General features: G+C 42.3%; 1 protein-coding gene and 1 long non-coding RNA gene across 6 annotated transcripts in view; one reads left to right on the plus strand and one right to left on the minus strand.

Annotated features, from left to right (window-relative positions):
- ddah1 (dimethylarginine dimethylaminohydrolase 1) overlaps window positions 1-20,693 on the plus strand; it is a 70,399-nt gene that overhangs the window by 28,391 nt on the left and 21,315 nt on the right. The window contains exon 1 of one of the 4 annotated variants that reach the window (XM_020098522.2): window positions 16,563-16,669. The exons of 2 other annotated variants lie outside the window; for them this stretch is intronic. The gene's annotated coding sequence lies outside the window, so the exon portion shown is untranslated. Of the gene's footprint in view, window positions 1-16,562; window positions 16,670-18,018; window positions 18,059-20,693 lie in introns of those variants that run through there. One more of the 4 variants, XM_020098523.2, reaches the window with a different exon arrangement.
- On the minus strand, window positions 9,976-18,712 carry LOC138407163 (uncharacterized). Of its 2 annotated transcripts, none has more exons than XR_011240577.1 (3): window positions 18,575-18,681; window positions 15,459-16,258; window positions 9,976-11,818 (listed from the first exon to the last, which is right to left on the minus strand). It is a non-coding gene; the product is annotated as an uncharacterized lncRNA (long non-coding RNA). The 2 variants fall into 2 exon arrangements; XR_011240576.1 differs by lacking the exon at window positions 9,976-11,818 and adding an exon at window positions 14,109-14,245 and having other exon boundaries at window positions 15,459-15,562; window positions 18,575-18,712.

Raw genomic sequence — 20,693 nt, forward strand, 5'->3', positions numbered from 1 at the left:
GTGAAATGTGGGGGCCACCATGAGGTTCCAACCCGTTTATCCTCTTTGTAGGAAAACAGCTCAACTTTTCCTCTTTTGTCGCAAACACCGACTCACTAACACACAAAGCCGGGGGATTATAGACTAAACTAACTGATCAGACAGCAAGTCAACAAACCAGAAAGAGGGTTAAGGGTCCAGACGAGGAAATAAGCTCTCAGTGTCGTGGTTGCAGCCCCCTCCGCTCCATTTCCCTCCGTCTCTCCCTCTGTGGCACTATAGCGTAGCCCCGATCACCTCACCTGCTTTCCCCATCATCTCCTTGTAGCCATCCTACTCTGTACGGAGTGAGTGCTGCGCTGTTCTACGGCCCACTGACTTCAAACATGAGCCACTCCAGGAATGATAATGACAGAAACATGCCTGGAAAAATAGGATTGTCCTCCAAAAATACACTCTGCTCTTTGTGTTGATGGCCCGTTTCTGTGTGTGAGTAATTGGCATAAGTCGTGCACACGCGGTGATTGATGGATGTTCTTTTTCGACCTGTTTACCAGCGTGTGGATGAGAGTGGATGGGTATGAGGTGGTGATAAATGGCTGGACAGGCAATAACAGGAATTGTTCTATCCCAAGAAGTACACCTGTCCTGTGCCAGACCTGAGGAATTAGACACTCACACACACACACACATATAAACACACACATGCACACACACTCATATAAACACACACATGCACACACACACTCAACTACACAGCAGCCGCCCGTGAGACATTCCCACTGTGCTCCATTTCACATTCCAATCCTCTGACAGCATGTCTGCTTTTATATGATCATTTTTAGGGTTGACAAAAAAAAATAATTGACACCTTCACTTTGAGAGACTTGTTTTTGGTTGACAGGGTCAGGAGAAAAAACCTGATTATTTTTCAGATGGGTAATAGTCTTTATTGTTCCATAACCCTCCCAACAAATCAGTCAGTGGCTCCATCACTGCAATTATATTGATCCCTTGATTGTTGATTTTGTTTTAAATATTATATCTTGTTAGCTGGGACATTTTGTGGCATTTCATTAGCTCATACACGGAGAGATCACGTCCAGGCCGATGGGAAAGTTGGAGACAGAACAGTGATCATAAACTACAATTAAATGCACGATTTCACATTATGGACTCAAGCTCGATTGCTTTTGACTCTTTTAGTGCATAGTGCAAGTTAGGATTACATTACATAATGACAGTGGGTGAAACTACAGGCTAGAACAAAGTGACCATCGTAAATCTTCAGCAGTTTGATAAAGATGTATTTTAATGCAAAGACACGTTAATAATGACAAGTTAATTCACCATATGCTGCAGCGTCTGTCTTTTAAATATAATTTATAAGCCTGAGCAAAACTTTCCATGCACACGTGCACCTATCTGAATTTTCAGCAGTTAGGTTTCCTGAGTGTTTGCATAAAAACATTTAAGATTGTAATAACCCCAAAAAAAAACTGCGACATTTCTCTCCTATCATCACATGATAGCATAGTAAACCTGCACAGTACCTGCACTGCTCACATCGACTGTTTTGGGAGATTATACTGTGGAATCGCTCAATAGTCCCCTTAAATTCAAGCAATCCTCACCAAATTGCACACAATTATAGAAATGAATCCCTGACACAGTAGTTTCACAGCTAACACACCAACAAGCATAAGAACCAACCAATAAACAAATGGACAGGGGTGAAGTGTTTACCTCACTTTTTGAAATCTTGCCCACGTTTAATATGGAAATCCAACATTATAACATATGTATGACAGAAAATACATTAACTTGTTCCCACATGGGAGTTATTCGCTTTCTTATATATGTATTATGTATGCACAAGATAAAAAATCATATGGAATAATTCTGTGCTTCAAACATGTATGAGATTCCCCCGTCCAGACTTGGTAATGCGTCACAGCGTGCCGGACACATTACGTATAAACACGCAAACAGATGGAAAGTCACACGTCCGGCTCACAGGAATCCTGGTGTCATGGCGGCGCAGCATCAAGGTCTCCTCAGGCATGTCAGAGCCCTCGACCGTCACCTGCTTGCTCCTAGTCAGCATGACTGATAGACGCTTAAATGGAGAGGCCGGCCATGTAAGGCTGTGGTGCCAGTACGGATCATGACTCAGTGTTGTATCTATGGCCTCATCGTTCAGTGTCATACATTTGGAATGGATTGGAAAGGCACCTGTTGGTTCTTTGATCATTTAGGTCAATGGTCACCAACCTTTTGGGCCCTTTGATCCTGTAAAACAAAACTATGTTCACTTGCTCTCATCTCATGTTGTGTATGTTAAAATCTATCACTGCTTCTCAAATTGATTTGTTGAATACTCAACAGAGAGGGTTAAATCATCCAGTAATTTAAAAACAAATATTAAAAAAAATCACCTCATGGCTCCTGTAGTAGTTGAGTTGGATGTTTGTATCATGGTCTTAGTGATGACTAAGCTAATGAAGAAACCCCAAAGCTCCAGAACGGGAATTAAATTGACTCGATTTTTTTTTTCTGAGCAAAAAAGTACAGAGACTATTTCTACAAAACTTGATGGAAGGATAGGACGTGGGCCAAGAAACAAACAATCCAAAATGTGCACATTTGGGAAAGAAAATTGCAGATCCAGGAATTTATTTTTAATTTATTTGTCAGAAAGGACTTTTTCACTGATTTCCCAGGGAATAATTCCTGGATCCTCATGAAACAAATCTGGCATATTTATTGGAGTGATATCTACATAGTGATTTCTATAAATAACTTTGATTTGGTGCAGCTTGATTGAATTTACGGCAACTGTTGAGCCTTGGGGGAGTCGTGCCCTTCTAGTAATATGAATATTTTGATATTTTAGGAAATGCATTTATTTGATTTCTTACTGACAGGATCTAAATACAGAAAGAAGCTGGAACCAATTTGAATACTTGCACATCAGCTCTGACCCTAAATGGCCCTTTGCTAAGTCAGACGTCAAGCAGCGAGGATTAACCCTGACTCCAGAAAGAACAAACCATTTATGGAGCCTGGCACAACGAAGTTAAGAGGAGGAAGAGGATGAAGTGACTTGTTCAGCTGCTATTCAATGAGGGAGTAAATGTATCGAAGTAAAACATCAGGAATGTAAAGTATGTCTGGTGTTTTCACTGAACAATAGAGGCAATTCTTGGTGTTTCGTCATCCAGGACCGTATTTGATCTGTCTCTTAGTCATCTGCTGTGCCTTTGTCCTTGGGAAATGTTTGGTGCTTTTTACAATGTTGTTTATTGAATCTGAAACATTATGGAAGTGGAATCACTTAATGAAACTGCTGCGTTCTTCCGACTCAATTGCGATTGCCATTCAAGGACGATGACTAATGGAACACAAGAAGCCTTGAATTGATTGTTCAGACACAGAGTAGCGTTTCGCATTTATCCACTTCCATTGTCTCAGACTTGTTCTTTTTTTTGTATGTTTCCTGCTGCCTCAAGGAAGAATTTAGTTTAGTTCAAGAAAATACAAGCACAAGGCACTGAGCATTTACAATGGAGCAATTTGGTGTCGAGCCAAACCTTCTCCGTAAGAAGGAAGAGATTCATGCGGAGCCAAATTCCCTCGTCATTCTTCCCATAGTTTGTCAGAAGAATCCACATCTTCCTTCGCCAAACTCCCAGTTCAACTCTCCCACCATCTGCGTAATCCTCTCAGATTGGGTCCATGACATCATCCGGTGATAACAACACAAGAGCTTTTTGCGGGGAAACTTTTAAATAGACCGGGTTGGAAATCATAACAAAGTTTAAGGGATTTGGAAAGGTTTCGCAATGATGTACAAATCGATTCTTCCTGTCAGATCTTTTTCCTTTATGATGCATGAGAACATTTGGTCCTGGTTTCCAATGCTTATAGCAAAGGGATAGAACTGGTCATACTGGGGCTATTAACACAGAGCAGAAGTTCATCTTGGGTCTTTTATGAATGAAAACACCCCCCAAGTCAAACCCAGAGAGCCTTAGTCATCTCGGACTCTTTTCCACACAATCTGTTTCTCCTTCACTTGCGGTCCATCAGTTTCTGAACTTTAATTTGTTTTATATTTTAGCTTTGCCTACCGATGATTAAATTAGTTTACATCATGCGGTTTGTTTTTCTACTCTATTATGCAACTGTTTAGCAGATCTCTTGATTCACCTAGTGAAAGGACACTGATGAATGTGGAACGAGAAGAACTGAACCAGTAGGGTCAGGATGAGTCACACAGTCAATGTAACTCTAGTGAGAAGTCCTGAGTGGCACAGTGATGCAGTGGTTAGCACTGTCGCCTCACAGCAACAAGGTTCCTGGTTTGCATGTTCTCCTGGCGTGTGCGGGTACTCCAGCTTCCTCCCACAGTCCAAAGACAGGTGGGTTTTGGTTCAGTTAGAGTGGAGACTCTAAATGGACCATTGGTGTGAATGTGAATGGTTGTTTTCTCTTCAATACACGGTCGACCTGTCCTCCAGGGTGAATACCATTTCTCATCAGCTCCCCCCACGACGCTGGAAGGATATATGAGTGTAGATAATGGATGCAGGGTATTTTTACTTCTACTTCACATGTAGCACTTTGCAAGTAATTGGAGCAAAAAAGCTGGAGCCAAAGTCCAAATTGTTTTTTTTAATAAAGAAATAAAACAAGGGTAATGCGTCCGTCCTTCAACTGACACTGTCCCTACTGTGTGTCACTGTTCCGCTTTAATGAAGCTGTTAATGTGTCGGTGACAGCTGCTGCTCTGTTCTCTGCCACTGCTCTCTTTGTCACTCCAGTCATTTGAAATGAATGACTGCGGGTCACTTTGTCTCTTGATGTCATCGCTGGTGTGAGCACTCAGAAACTGTGTCAAGTCTTTCACACCGTTCAGGCAAATCCTGTTTTCGTCCGATGACTGCATGCCCTGAGCAGGGGGCCAAACATAGCCAGGACCCTAAAGCGAACAGCTTTTGTTCGGCACTCCTGAAGGTATTTGTCATCATGTACGGCCCTGATCCGTGACTCCAAAGTGAGGGATGACTCTTATTGTTGGCATGAGTTCAGCTCTCCTGTGCGTGTGCCTGAGCAGCTGTTGATTTGACAGTCAAGGGTTGACTCGGCCTGCACATGCATGCATGCCTGATTATTTGCATGCATGGCTGAGTGAGCGTGTGCTGTCTCTGTGAACTGCTGCATGTGTCCTCTTGACCTCAAGGTTGAACTCTGTGGCCCTGTCCCTGTAAGGCAGAATGTTGGGCATGCTTTGCCCCTGCATGCTCGCCATAATGAGCGCATCTTAGGTAGCTTGTTCATATGTCACGTTTATTCAGGGGTCCAGGCAACTTGATCAGTATTCAATTTCAGACACGCAGCTGTTTGTCTTAAGGACTTCCATGATTACATCTGATATGCTGTAGATTCTCTTGAGTCACCTTCCTCTAGCAAATATGAGATCTGACTTATCTGACAGCTCTCACCTGACAGAAAGATCTTAGCTGTTTTAACAGCCAAGAAATAGAGACATGAAGCAGAAAGGACGTTTAGATTTCAGCGTTCTTCTGTCAAGTCAACATACATAAGCATCAGCAGCAAGTCACTCAAGAATATATTTATATCGAGATGATTCCCTGTTCATCTCAGGTAGAATCCTGAATTCCTTCTAATTTGTTCAAAGTTGATCTACGTGACATCAGTGCAGAGTTTTATGTTCTGCAAATAAAGCTGTTGCTTGTATAAGAAAGTAAAGTCATACGACAGGGAATTGTAGGGGCTATATATATATATATATATATATATACTGTTTGTATATGTCAAACATGCAATGAAATATAATTCAGGTTAGATATTTTACAGTTTCCATGAACTTTATTAGAAATAACTAGAAATATCAGTGTATGCCAGCAAATATAAACACAGATTCTTTAATTGATTCTTTAATTGAAAACAAATCCTAGTCAAAATCTTTGCAGTTGCTTTGACTTCATAAAACAACTTTAAAACTGTTTCCTCTGCCTCAGACCATTCATACTGCACAGCATGGCTCTAAAGGCATTCTCTCAGTGGAGAGGCAATTGTCATTCTCCTAAAGCACGGCCTCTCAAGCGATTGTCTTCTTATCCTTCTTCCCTGAGATAAAGGAAATCTGCTGGATTTGTAGAAGCCTTTTTTAAATGATTTCTTTGGGGCATTTTGTCTTTTATTAGATAGGTCACAGTGGAAACACAGAAGGGAAATCATGAGGATAAGAGAGAGGGAGGTAGGACATGCAGTGATGGTCTCTGACTGGAATAGAACCGGGGCTGTGACACTCACAGTGTATTATATGTGTCTTAACCTCGACACTAGCAGACATTTCATTTTGCAGAGACCATTTCATTTCTAATCGCAGGGATGTGGCAGTCGAGGTAATTACATCTGTATTGAGAATATTTAATGTAATTACGATGATGAAGGACTTTTAATTAGTGCGGTTGATATGTTAAACATTCATTAGTAACAAATGCCAGCACAGTGAAAAAGAAGCTAATCAGCAGGGGCAGGCTTTTTTAAAGTCCACCTGCACAGAGACCGAAGCAGCGGCAGAAAATAACAATGATCAGAGAGGGACATTTCCTGTGATGTGTGGAATGCTAAACAGTTCTCCTCCAGTGGTGATGGAGCAGACTGCAGTACATATTAACATTAATGCTGCAGGATCTTCATGAGCTGCAGAGGAAGGGAGGCTTTGGATTGGAGGTTAGTAGAATTCCAACAATGTTCCACTTTAGACATACCACACCACCAGGAGGTTTTCTGTGTTTGTGTTTGTGCATGTGTGTGTTACTGGCATGGACCTGGGGAATGGAACGATGTTAGATCAAGTGGTAAGCGTGGAATGTCCTCCTCCCCTCCTCCTCTTCTTTAAGCCACTGATGCAGGCTGAGATTTCATCTCCAGATGATATCAAAAACTCAGCAGCTGTGTGAAATCCCCCATGAAACTTTACCTAGTTCCTGCAAAACGCCTACGCACAGACAGACACGTATACACACATACAAACAACCTAAGGCCTGGAGTAATCAAACCCTTATAAGGTAAAATGGCAGGTTGGTTTCCATTCAATCTGTTTTGCAACGAGCGTTCCCGGGCGAACTTCGGCATTTGTGGCTGGGAAAAGCATCAAGAATGCAGAAAGGACATCCCTCAATGTTTGTTTTCTCTTCGCTGTATGCATCCTGTGGTTCTGACTGACTGGCTGCTGGCATTGCGTAAAAGCCAGACTGTGTGCTTATGTATTTCTTTTCCACCTCAGTTTTGGTAAATGATTCAGCAGAGCTTGACCAAATGAATGTTTTCAGAGCCTGGTTATGAGTATAAACAGCTTTCCTTTCTTTATTCCTTTTTTTCTGACCTGACGTGCTGATTGTTCCAAATTTGTGGTTTGTGTACGCTGCACGTTTTAGGCGACGTGACATTTTATGTTCCATTTTTCTAAGCATTTGCAGATTTTTGGTTGTTTATTTGATAAAGTATTGATTTACTTTCAGATGCGTTGCCTACTATATGCAGGTGCATGTGTTTCCCTGTGTGTGTGTGTGTGTGTGCCGTGCATACCATAGCCTCCCAGCTATGTAGTTAATCATGTCCCCCTACAGTCATTCAATAAACCCCATGAGAAATGGTGACTCACGCCACAGCTATCCCACAATGCCCCCTTCTCCTCTTCTTTATCAGCAGCTTGTAATTATGTGCTCCAGTGAGAGGCATGCAACTCACTCACTCATATGCACATACACTCATACAAACACAAAGACACACACAGAGGGACACACACTCAGCTTGATTAGCAAACCTGGATCGCCTTGCTCTGTATGCCAAGAACATTCCATAAGGCATAGAGCCATATAATTGCTTTCTACACAACTGCTGCCGCCACCTCATCCTCTTCGTCGTCTTCGTCCTCTTCATCCTCTTCCATCTCTTCATCCTCTGCATCCTCTGCATCCACCTCCATCCATATCTCCACTGGGCGAGTCACGGCCACCCTGGAGAGGTCGTCAGTCCATCACAGGGATTTACCGAATGCAGCACCTCATATTTTCCACAGAATGTCATGAAGACCAAACTGAAACATTAATGTAATGGGATACTAAGGCTGCTTGTTTACTAACAAGTGCATCTTTACTAATCTGTTAAATTTAACTTATGTTGCCTTAACTCCCTCCTGGTGGTCAAAAGTCTCTTTACACTGTTTTTATTTGATTTGTATCCTAATCATTTCAGAATCTCCTCACACATGCAGCACTGTGAGATGTGCTCAGATGGGTAGTTTATTTTGTACAGTTTAAAGTATTCAATTATTAAACAGTAGGTTTCTGTTCTCTAAAGAAAACGATTTGTTATATTGCATTACAAGCATCATTTGCAGAAGTTAGTAATCCTTGTCCTCGTGTGGACTGAGTTCTGGTTGTGTGGTCTTTACTGTGAGGTGTTTCTACCCAGGGGGGCGTGGGAAAATTGAGGAGGAGTCACATGAGATATGACAAGATACTGTTTTGGTGCCGTCTGCTGAAACCGGACATTAGCTAATGTAGTTTGGTCCACTGAATTTGACCCAATTAACAACATGGTCTGCAGCTGGAGCTACTCAAATCCCTTAGTGCTCAATTTGTATAAAGATGGACTCAACCGCCCTGAGCATCGAAACCATGGCTTCATACACTGCTGAATCATTTCCTGTACGTCATTCCCTTTTCAACGATATTACATTGTTCTGCCTCAGATGCCGTCTCTGCTTCCTGCAGCCTCCTCCTCTCATTCCATTCATCGACAGCATCCTCCCAGGGTTCTGTTAATTCTCTGAAGTAGACGACACGCAGGATGTTGGAATTAGTACGAGGTCTGGTCTAAAGGTGGTTGTCACAATTTGTGATGGGACTCTAAGCAGCCAGCCTACATCCACCTGCATTTCCCAGTCTCCGGCTTGCTGCCCATTCTTAGACAGTTGGGTCGTGAAGTACAAATTTAATGCCAATTTGTGTTTCATGCAAATTCTGTCTTCCTTTCAGAGAGTGTGTGTGTGTGTGTGTGTGTGTGTGTGTGTGTGTGTCTCACTCTCTTATTTGAAACCAACAGCGACAGAATAATCTGCACATCGATTTGAAAAAGACTCCTTCATAAGAAAAGCTGTTGTTTTCTCTCACAAGTGCAGCCACAGTCAAGTTTGCACATAGTCATGCATTCTTGGTTAGCTTAAGTTTCCATGTTGAAGCAAAGGCTCGGCCGGGGGCTATTTTCCTACCAGCTTCGCTCACCCAATGAGGTCACACCATCCAGAATCCCGAGAATGTGAAGAATGGCGAGGTTCAAGAGCTCAACAGCACTATACGTTATCAGATGGAAGGTGGCTGATGGAGAAGGGGGTGGGGTTGAAATAAGATCATAACAGTGAAATGAAGCAAGGGTGAGGGAACAACACACTTCTTCACCTCTGTAGCTTCTTCTCTAATCTGTGAACCACCATATAGCAGATGCCAGGGCGTCACTTCAACACTGCTTCATTTACACTTTTAAATCAAATCTTGACACCTTCACATAATCACTTTGTCCTGACACTAATAGCAGGACTGAAAACTGCACTCAAAGTTTGTCAGACTCTTCGTAAGTCTACGTTGTGTCCCGGGTTAACCCCCAAATCAGAAATATATTAGATTGAATCGCTGTTTATATGAGATCAGAAGCTGTCTGAAACTGTTCCCTGAGTAAAGTAGTTTGTCTCAAATCCAAGGTTGAAATGGGTCATTTAGGCAAGTTGGTCTAATTCTATACAATAACATCTTTGTGAGGTGAGTGTTGGAAGTTACAGTCTCGGCTCATGGGTTCTCATTTTTCAATGTTTGGGCTGCAGCAAAAATATCCAAGGACCCAAGGTGATATATAAATCTATAATAAATGAAAATATTCATAAGAAAGAATCAAACATGATAAAACCTCTTATTTGTTTATTTGTCTGTTACCACAAAACTTGATGGAATGATTCGATATAATAATTCATGGATCTTGATGAAAAAGCAGACGGATGTTTAAGTGTCTGCAATTTGGTGCTGATCCAAATAACAATATACACAATTTAAATATGGTTTCATAAGGGACAATGCCCTCTCTGGGTGTTATTCTCGTTTTACGTATTAAGGTAAATGCAATTTACATCTGAAGAATGTAAGATAAAAATATATGAAATAATCCCATCCTTGTCCATCACAGCTGCATCCCTCCTCAGATCTGACAGGTACACAGGTGAGGCTTCAAATTCCACAAGAGACTTTGTGGAAATATTATTATTAGAAATCCTAACTTTCTTTCCTCTTACATTATATAAACTATTCCGTGACCCTCTGGGGGAAAGTCTTAACTTCCAGCTCTGAATCATCTGCTGAATCATAGAACGATCAGCATGCGACACAAAACACGGAAATATGAGTCCAAGGAATGTCTGCACCTCCAAAGGCAAGTGGCTGTTGGAGCCTGGCACCACGAATGGAGGGTCCTGGAAGAATTTGGATTGTCACTGTTTTTGTTGTCTTTACAAAATCCTCACACTGGAGGGGTTTATTATCTCCAATGTACTCTAATCATTACAATGTGCCCAGTTATTTCCTGAAAGACAATATGTCCGTTGTCCAGACAAGCAGGAGGAGGGGTGGTGGGTGGGGGGGGGTTAGCAGTGTGTATGTTTTTTCGGTTCAGGCGAAGATGCTTGCTATCCCCCTCAAGTGTCTGGAGAGTGTGTCATTTCCATTACAGGCTGTCTCGTTTCACGGCAGCAGCAGCAGCAGCGATGATGATGTTTTTGCATGGAGGCCCGGGGGTAAGAGGCGAGCTGTACAGTGCGAAGCATGGGGGGGGAGTGGTTATGGCCCTCATAGACACACACACACACACACACACACACATGGGTTACATGTGGTGCTTCAAAGACATAGCTGGACGGGCCTGGCTGCTGGCGGGCCGCTATCACTGACAGGAACTCAGAAGCAGACTGCCAGTGACCTGGTCCAGACTAGTCAGTGAGATGAGCGTGGTGGCCAAGTCGAGGAATTACAGGATTACTAGTCAGCTCAATGGCATGCTAACTGGCAAGCTAACAGGCCAATGTGCTAACAGCACTGCCAGTCATTAAGTTACTGGAGATCGCACTGGGATGATAAGAACAAATTATTTGGCTTTTCTGTTGTCTGCATGTTCTCCGTGTGTCTGGGTGGGTTTTTTCTTTGGGCACTCTGGCTTCCTCCCACGGTCTGAAAACATGCAGCTTAGCTTAATTGGTGACTCTAAAGGCGTTTTCTGTCATGAACAATTGGGTCTGGATCATTTCCGGACTTCTTTTCTGGGTAGAGCATGCAGGAAGCCATAACATATAAATCTGCTGTGGAATCACATATTTTTGTTGACAGCACATCAACACCAGCATTGGCCCTTATCTTCAAAAGCTCTAGAATCTCATGGTCTCATCAAGTTTACATCTTCTTGGGAATCGTCTACATGTGTGGCACGTCTTTTTAATTCTGAGACATTTGTATAAGCTCGAGGTGAATTCTGTGGTCATTTTCCTGCTGACAGGAAAAACATCTGAGAATGTCCTGAGCAAAAGTCTGTTTTCTGACATACAGCCCTTCTGGTTAATTCAGGACGCCATCCAGAGTCAAGTGTCTGAGGGGGTGAAGTCAGAACGTGGGTGTGGATTGTTGTTTGTGTCTGAATTTCGTCTCTGTGATGGACTGGTGACCTGTCACGGGTGTGCCATGGGATTTGCTCCAGCCTCCATGTGGCCCTGAAAGGATAAGCGGTACAGATAACGTATGGATGGAAGTACACAACGGCTTCTAACCATTAAGATCCCAATTTTATCAGCGTCTGTCCTCCTCAAACAGCCATGATGACATCAGTGGTCAGCTTTAATAAGCTGGACCACTGGAGACCGTCACACAGCCAACAGCATTAAAGTATAATGATGCAGTTAAGGCAAGTTTTCACTGATGCAATATTGGGTGTAGAATATCAACTGTAATAAAACAGTAATAAAACTGTCTGGACCGTAAATATGCAATGTAACTGTAATCCTCTCCCTAAAATCAGCGTCACTGTGATACACTGACACAGTGGAGTCACTTACTTCTTTATTGCTTGAGTGTAGGATTTCCAAATGGTTTGGCTGTAATGGCACATCCAAAATAAATATTCATTGTTCAGTTGTCTCTGCTGTTTCTCACTGTCAGGAGGCCTAGTTCAGAAAATGCATCTGCACAACCGTTAAATCTCACTTTGTATCGGCGACACAGACTTTTATTATCTTTCCTTGTATCTCAAAGTCCAAAACTTGTCACATTGTCAAAGAAATAAAAAAAGGTGAGCACATCAACTGAAGACACAACTCTCAGCAGGGGACAACAGCGTGGTGGTAATTTGTCGGATACGTTTCATTATCCGTTAGAGCTGATGTGTCAAAGATACGATGCATTTTTGTCACTATCCAATTCCTGCATCTACTGTAAACACAATCCCAGTGCAGCTTCTGATTGGTTATCGTTCACTCCTTAGTAAATATCCCATGCATACCTTTGTGTATCTCATCATGAAACACAAGGTAACTCTGACATGAAGCCTATGTACAGATCAGATTCTACTGTGATGGATTTAAACCATTCATTTAAGGCCACAGGCTGAGGTGTGTGAGTGCATCATTCACTGTCTCCCTGAAGATATTAAATAGACGCCTCAGAACACAAGCGACTTGTTTTGTTGCGAGTGCGGCGCCTTCAGCCGACACTACAGTGATCTATGGTGTCTTAAATCTAGCCAAAGCTGCTTTTTACTGCCCTGGGCCGGCACTTAGCGATGTGCTTAACCGCTCCTAAATTATCTCAGGACGTGGCTATTGACTCGGACAAAGAGTGAATCAGAGGAGACTCAACCATGTTTTGTTTTGACAACAATAAAGAGAGACCCTGAACAATAAAGATACAAGCAACATTAAAATCTCCCTGTTTCTAAGTTAAAGAAAAAAAACGATGCAGTTACTGTATTTTTTTATTTTCTCAGACGTGTTTGCTTCTCTGTGAACGAGACCTGCTCAGTTCTTCTAACACATCATCCATCCAAAGTTAGCTACTTCACGATTAAATCCCTTCATGGTTAACTCCAGGTGGTTTCCGTCTGCTAAACTTTAAAGGGAGGTCTCTGGGATTCAGCCCTGCTGGTTAACATCAGCACCTGACCTCTTGTTTCATGCTGAAGAGGAGAAAGAAAAAAAAATCTTTCTGGGAAAGCCCTTCATTAACATTTATGGGAAACCTTTTGGCCCATCTTGCTCTTTTTTCCGCATTACAAGATTAAAACACATACTCCTTTTCCTCATTTTTCCATACCAGCCCCTCCCATACATCCAGCTTCACTAGGCTGTTTTGGGAAATCCCTCATAATGGGCAGTTAGTCTGTACTTTGCCTGGCAGAGTCAACTTCTTTCCCCTTTGGGATCACATCCATTACATTCTTTGGAAAGCGTGGGTGTATCCATGTGGTATGATGGTGTTTTCTTTCTGCAGAACGCTCTGTGTTTCCAGGTTCTTTTTAGAGTTTTGGACCAAGCAAAGAGGAGCAACCACTGGAACATCTCAACAATGAGAAGAATGCAGATATGAAAAGACAACAGATTTTCTTTCAGTCCAAACAGCATGCGTGGCTTCATAAGGGGTCAAGTACTGTGGTTATATAACTTCACCGAATTCTTGTTTTTAGCAAATTTTCAGAATGTATGAACAAGAACTGTTGGTGTTGGAGGCATTTTTGAGGGAGCAGCTCTTGTCAGTCTCACTCCTCATATTCAGCGAGGTCAAAATTCTCTGACTCTCACTCCCCTCTACTCCCTCCTCACTTGTGTGGCTTCCCTGACCTCTTAGTCAGGGGTTCCTCTTTCTCCCAGCGAGCAGGCACCATCCACCGAGAGGCCTCCCTGCTCTGGAGGGAATAAAGAGCGAGAGAGAGAGGGGGAAGCCTTCAACAAAAATTGAATCTGAAGATGACTCACCCAAACTCTCCGCCTCTTTCCTCGACCCCTCTTGCTGCTCTGTTCTCTCTCCTCCACACCAAACATATCTGTCTCCTCCCTTGGAAAAGGCAGTGGTAGGTCAGGCTCCGGTCCACATAACTTCATACAAACCATCGCAGACTGTTTGGTTGGACATTCCATTCCGTAGAACACCTAGGGCCTCACAAATGTTGAAATAACTTAAATATGTGGGAGCTCTGGGTATTTTTACTTTGGCTTTCCATGGGGCCTCAACCAGTGGAACAAAAACAAACAAAATGGGGATTCCAGCTCAAATCATCTCAATTGAATCATCTTTGGTACACATGGCAGATTTGGATGATGTAAGGGCCAAAGAGCACCAGAGTGCTCGGAAAATATAATCCCATATAGGTTATGGGAACTGACTTATGGTTACAGTTGTCAGGCATTCCACTTTCCATTCAACTTTTAGCCCTCCACCATATGTACTTCCACAAGATGTGGAACATATTGCCATAATACTGTGGTTCATCCTGTCTCTGAATGTCATTAAGCTGATTTGATTGTTCAAAAACAGCTTCTCACACTTTCAGGCTGCCAACGCCTTCACTTAAGGATTGCGGTACTTTATTTGCATGTATTAACTTCTTCAATTGTTCTTCCTACCAAATCACTGCACTGAATCCTTTTTAATTGGGGCCATAAGACTGATATTAACTTGACTACTTTTGTGGTATAAACATTACAGCTTGTTCTCAGATCTGGCTGAATTGTCTCTTTCATTAAAACATACTTACAACATTGACATCTGTTTTTCCATAGACGGTGCCTCACTTTCTTACAATTATCTAGAACGCTTTGTACCGTTTTCATTGGCAGTAGAAAGTCCAAGTTCCAATGAACCACTGACATTGTCTGCGGCTTATCAACATCTGAAAAAGGTCTTCTTCGATTTCTCGCTTCAACCACCTGGAATTCAATCTTTAATCACACCAGTTGTATGTGTACCGCCAAGTCACTTTTAATTTGCGTGATCAGACCCTTTATGTGTCGATTATCTATATAGTTTTACATTTTTTAACATATTTTTCTAGACATCCATCCCTTATTTTGATAAAAAGTGAAACAATTCCTGTAATTGATTGACTGCTTTATCTTATGATAAAGATGTTTAATTAAATTGTATTGAAACTAGTTGATGCTTGTTATGGGAAACACACTCAAACATCCAAACCCTGGATTTACATGGTTTAGTTATGAAGTAATTTGTAGTAAATGGGCTATAACACGTCCTTTAAACACTATGGACTCTACAGTTTTAAAATATATGACCCTCTTCACACACACACAGGCTTTATACCTATACTGTAACACATGGTGTGATTGACACACACAATCTGCTCACCTTGAACTTCTCGCCGCCCTCTGCCGAAGATGTGGGTGGTCTTGTTTCTGTCGGCCCAGGTAGGCCAAAGGTGACGGCGAGTAGAGTTTCCCACTTGGGTTTCCCTTGAGAAAAAAGGAAGGGAGGAAGAGAGGAGGACAGGATGTACAGCTTCTTTTTGTCTGTACATTCTCAACACAGACAACACGGACTGTCCTGTGCTCACTATAGAGCTGAAATATGACTTTTCACTGGTTTGGCTATTAGTGTTTTATGGCTTTGGATAATAACAGGTAAATGCTTTAGTATAAATCTCAGTTTATCAGCGAAGAGCTGGAAGAGTGGAACCACTTCTTTTGCTTACGCTCAGCCTCAAATCTTTGGAATATTTTACTTTGTCCACTTGGTGTGATGAAACACTGGAAGTTTTGGTTACAGACGCAGTTTATCGGCATTACATGCCAGTGGTACAGAGTGACCTGGGGGGCATGCTTGTTTTGAGCACAAGAAGCATTCCTGATGTCATAACCAGCCAGCATTGCAGCAATGCTTGAAGAGGAAGTCAGATTGTTTGTCAAAAGAAATTCAATCATGAATCACCAAATTCCCCATACTAAATAAATGATTGAGTATGATTTGTTTTCATCCACATATTTTTCTCTGGAAAATCTGTCAACAAATGCCAATGTTAAACAAAGTTTAAAAAAATCTTGGATCTGTCCCTTTGGCTGGATCAGTGCCAACATTGATGGTTTCTTTCTTGCCCCACGTCCCACTCCGCCAAGTTTCCTATAAATCCATGAAGTAGTTTTTGCGTCATCCTGCTGACAAACAAACAAACAGACAAATTAACCAACAAACCAATGGAATAGGGTGAAACATAATTTCCTCTGCAGAGGTAATAAATCTTCCGCTTTGTGGTAACAATGTCTTAGGTGGTGCGGTGATGTTTGATGAGATATTTTCTATCAAATCAGTGTAGTCAGGCAAGGCTGGACTGTAATTCTCTGGGGGAGGCATGTTTATTAGCTTTTCCCCCTTGTTTGGGTACGGGGTCCAGTCTGTGGGGGTCAAACCCAATAAACACGGAGGAGTCAGTGGAGATGTATTTACTGAAGCCCCCTGTGTTTTTCCCCATGGTGGAGGCTCACCTCAGCAACCTCCGTCCCTCTGCTTTCCAGCAGTTCCTAGCCCGCAGCCCTCCTGTATTTGTGGAGCCATCACAGTGAGAGGTAGGCAGCAGACACATTCTTTACAGCCCTGCTGATTGGAGCGAGGACTTTATTTGCTCTGGGACAGACTTTGGACTTGTCAAACAGACTCATATTTCTGTTTATTTTCGTAGCACTCGGCTCCGCATGGGTGTCTTTCTATGTGAGTCTGCACTGTGGCCAGCAAGGTGTTACAGTACAAGATGTAACTTAACCGACCCCTTCTCTATTGAGGACATCTCTAAATATTTCCTTTAATTAGTTCAGACTGGTCACACACTGCACAATCTTTCAGCCACAGTCTTCATCCCATTCTGCATCCTGATTGGCTGTAATTGTCGCAGATTATTCTAGTTAACATGTCGGTGAGCCTCTTAAAGCGCATTTTTGAAGACGATCGATGATACTGATTTTACGCTGAGTTGTATCCGATCAGTGGCTTTTATCAGCAAGTTCCAAAATACGTGAGCAGATGAAAAATCGCAAGACAGCACAAATCTTTGTGGATGTGTAAGAAGTTTTATGATTATCTCTCGAGTTTGAAATTAATTTGGAAAAGTCGAACTTGGGACACATTGGGACAAATGCAGGGTACACGCTAGACAGGGCTGACATATAGAAACAACTATTCACACTCACATTCACACCTACAGGCATATTCTATTTTTTATATCTACGCTTCAGTCCAGGACACAAATTGACACCTATGTTCTATAATAGATTCATGATCATATATCGTTTTAGTTGAATTTAGTTCAGATTTAGTTTTACTCTCTTCCAATCTGTTTTCTATCTAAACTTTAATAAAAGGAGCAGATTATAAAGAGCCACTCGAGTATTGATTGAAAACTAATCATGGAGAAGTCTTTATTCTTGTTTCTTGAATCTCGACACACAACCATCCATCCACGCTTTAATGTGTGATTACATTTACAACAGCCTCTCTGAGCTCTCAGAAATGTAATTATGTCCCTCACACCCAATGCTTTTACAAAGATACACCATTTAACAATCCGAGCCACGATGTCGTGCACTTTTAACTTTACTCCTCTCTCTCTTTTTTCAATTGATTTGTTTAATCCTGGCACGGCTGTAGTCTCCCGCCCTTCAGCCGGCTGTAAATGTGTCTAAGCAGGACTATAGTGTGGCATTTTCCTCCTCAGGGCCCTGATATCCTGGGAGCCCTGACTGAAAGTCATCTGACATTGCAGCCAATTTGGCTAAAACAGCTCTTTTACTGGAACCTCCTGCCAGATTCTTGTGGTCGATGTGGTGCGAGGGTCTCCAGATCCGCTACTGTTAACTGTGCAAGCCTTCACGTTGACCTACTTCTCAACATTTATGTAATCTTTAAGCCGATGGGGGAGTGCGAGGGAAAGGGGGGCGATGTCATGGCTTGGTTAACCACAGGTATGTTCCAACATACACCGAAGATTTGTTTAGATAATGCGAGGACAGGCCACCGAGAGTTTGTTTTCTCTTGGCTTCTGCTAAATGAGTTGTTGTCATTTCATACTTCGGTTACACACTGTGACAGTGCAAACCTTCGCAGTTAGGAATGTGCCGTTTGGCCACCGTGACAGCATCAGACTCTGCCCTATTTTCCATGTATGAAACCACCTGTGTGATCTGTGTGTCCTTTGTGATTCCTGAAAAAAAAAACATTAAGTGATTTCAAATATTACCCTTTTTTGAGTGTTAGAGGTGTATAACTGTAATAACAGCCCTGTCAGAACCTCTTTACAGCTTGTGTTGCTTTTCTCCCCCATGGCTGCCATTTATTCGAGCCTACAGGCGCTCCCTCTAAACAAGCACTCTGTGAAATGTCTGCCCCTGGCAAACTTTTGACAAATCTATCATAGAACCATTTAATTGCACTCACTCATCTCAGCAAACCAAAGGAATCATCTGACGCCAGAGACTTACCTGAAAGGTTCTGATAGCCTTATCAAGCTACTTGCTGCATATGAGATCCGTGCATTTATTTTTCCATTCGGTCGATTGCCTTGAAACGCAGTCATTACTCCTATTCTGTACTCCATTGGTCTTTGAACTCAGCTTTGCTATCTGTTGCAATCATCATCTGTGTCCCCGATGTCCAGCCAAAGCTTTAGCTGTGACGCACAAGACTCGCTGTTTAAACTTGTGCCCATGTATCAACAACATTTGATATCCTTTTTGAGTCATTTCAGGTTAAGACATTATAAATATCTGTAAAGCTACACCAGTAAACATCTTTATAATATAAATGTGGCAGAATACTTTTTATAATATGTAGTGGGTTGCTTGTGGTGAGGATTGAGGATTTGCCTGCTGAAAAAGACAGATATTTCCCTAAGGACATGGTGGAGATCAAAATAGAGTTAAAATTAGCGAAGATTATTTTTGGTGGCCACAAATATGACTCCAGATCAATGCTGTTATTGCTTTTCATTATACTAATTGCTGGATACGTAAATAGGCAACTGCTTGCTAACACATTTGGTTTATCACCTCTGTGATGGCGATGGCATGGTATGTCAATGCAGTGTTCGCAGCTCCTAATTGTCCGGCATTGTGTTAATACACAAACTGCAGCTGATAACTGTCATTTAAAGAGGTTGACCTCCTTGCGTGTGAAGCTCAGAGGAATGCTGCATCTCCATTATGTTGGAGCGTGGGACTGTGTTGCCTGGGGTAGGGAGGCTAGGATGACCTTCAGGAATGCTATTGTTGTGTTCTCTATTCCCTCTCCAAATGCACGGTGCCCTATCAGACTGATGGTCCTTTTTAGCAGAATGCGATATCCACGGGTACCAGGGGCGAGACAAGGGAGAAGGGGGTCCATAAAAAGACCCAAATAAAAGGCTGTTCTCTCTGCTCCGTCTCCCCTATCCTGTGCTGGAACGGCAGGAATGTGGCAGGCAGACCGACTGGCCCTCAGAGCCTTCTGCCCCTAATGAATTTTAAAAGGCCTTTTTCATTCAAAGCAGGGGGTGCTGGCTAATAGCATGTCGCCTGGCTGAGTACTCGGGGCGGGAAAGGAGGAGAGAGGGGGAGACGAAGAGAGGAGCACGGGGGGATGGAGGGAGTAAAGAAGGAAGTGTTGGCAAAGCGAGTTGGCACCTAGGCAGGATGGGGTATTGGATGTCCCTCACAGTGAGAGATAATAGGGCGCTGTGCATGGGAAGCTACTGCAGGAGCGTTGTTGACCCTGGCACAAGGGTCGAGAGAAAATACAGGGAATGTAAGAGACAAAGACAGAAAGAGAGCGAAGGAGGAGAGGAAGAAAAAAAGACCAATGTGCAGAGTCAGAAACAACGAACTGACGTTAATTGGTAGAAAAATTGGTAGAAAGTTCATCGTGTCAAATTGTAAATGTCAGGTTATTTAACAGGCACTTGTTAATTTCCATTTCTACAATTTACACGAATATTTTTTTGCCTAGAGTTATGAATGTGTGAATGTTTAACCTTAAACTGATACGACTGGGAAGGTGGGAACTGTCAGCCTTGTTAACTGTGCACAAATGATAGTATCAGCCAAAAGAGGTCCTAATAAAAGCTACAGGATGAGAGGCGGTGTACACCCTGTATATTCCGCCAGTGTAACCAAATAACCATTGCACACATTTCACAACTATGGTCAATTAGAGTCTCCAGTCAACCAAACCTGAATACCCAAAGAAAATCCAAGCAGACATGTGAGAACAAGCAAACTCTGCACGGAAAGACTGAAAACCAAGAACCTTCCTGCTGTGAGGCAACAGAACTAACCACTGCTACCAACATCACAATCAATGATAACTGAGAGCCACAGTAGAAAATTGGCTTCAGCTTAATATTGTATTGATCTGTATTGATTGTTACTTCATGCCACCTTTTATGACAAAGGTAATGAAGCACTCATAACTTCTGCAAACCAGAAAGTTCAATAACTATTGAAAAAGATTGAATCAGGAAATATTGCAACTTGAACTACTAGAGGAAGATTCAGACTTTCAGCTTTCAACCTTATTCTCTGTAGATAACAGTATATCTACGGGGAGCATGCTAATTCTTTTCCT

This window comes from Paralichthys olivaceus, chromosome 3 (assembly GCF_024713975.1).
Source record: "Paralichthys olivaceus isolate ysfri-2021 chromosome 3, ASM2471397v2, whole genome shotgun sequence".
Lineage (NCBI taxonomy): Eukaryota > Metazoa > Chordata > Actinopteri > Pleuronectiformes > Paralichthyidae > Paralichthys > Paralichthys olivaceus.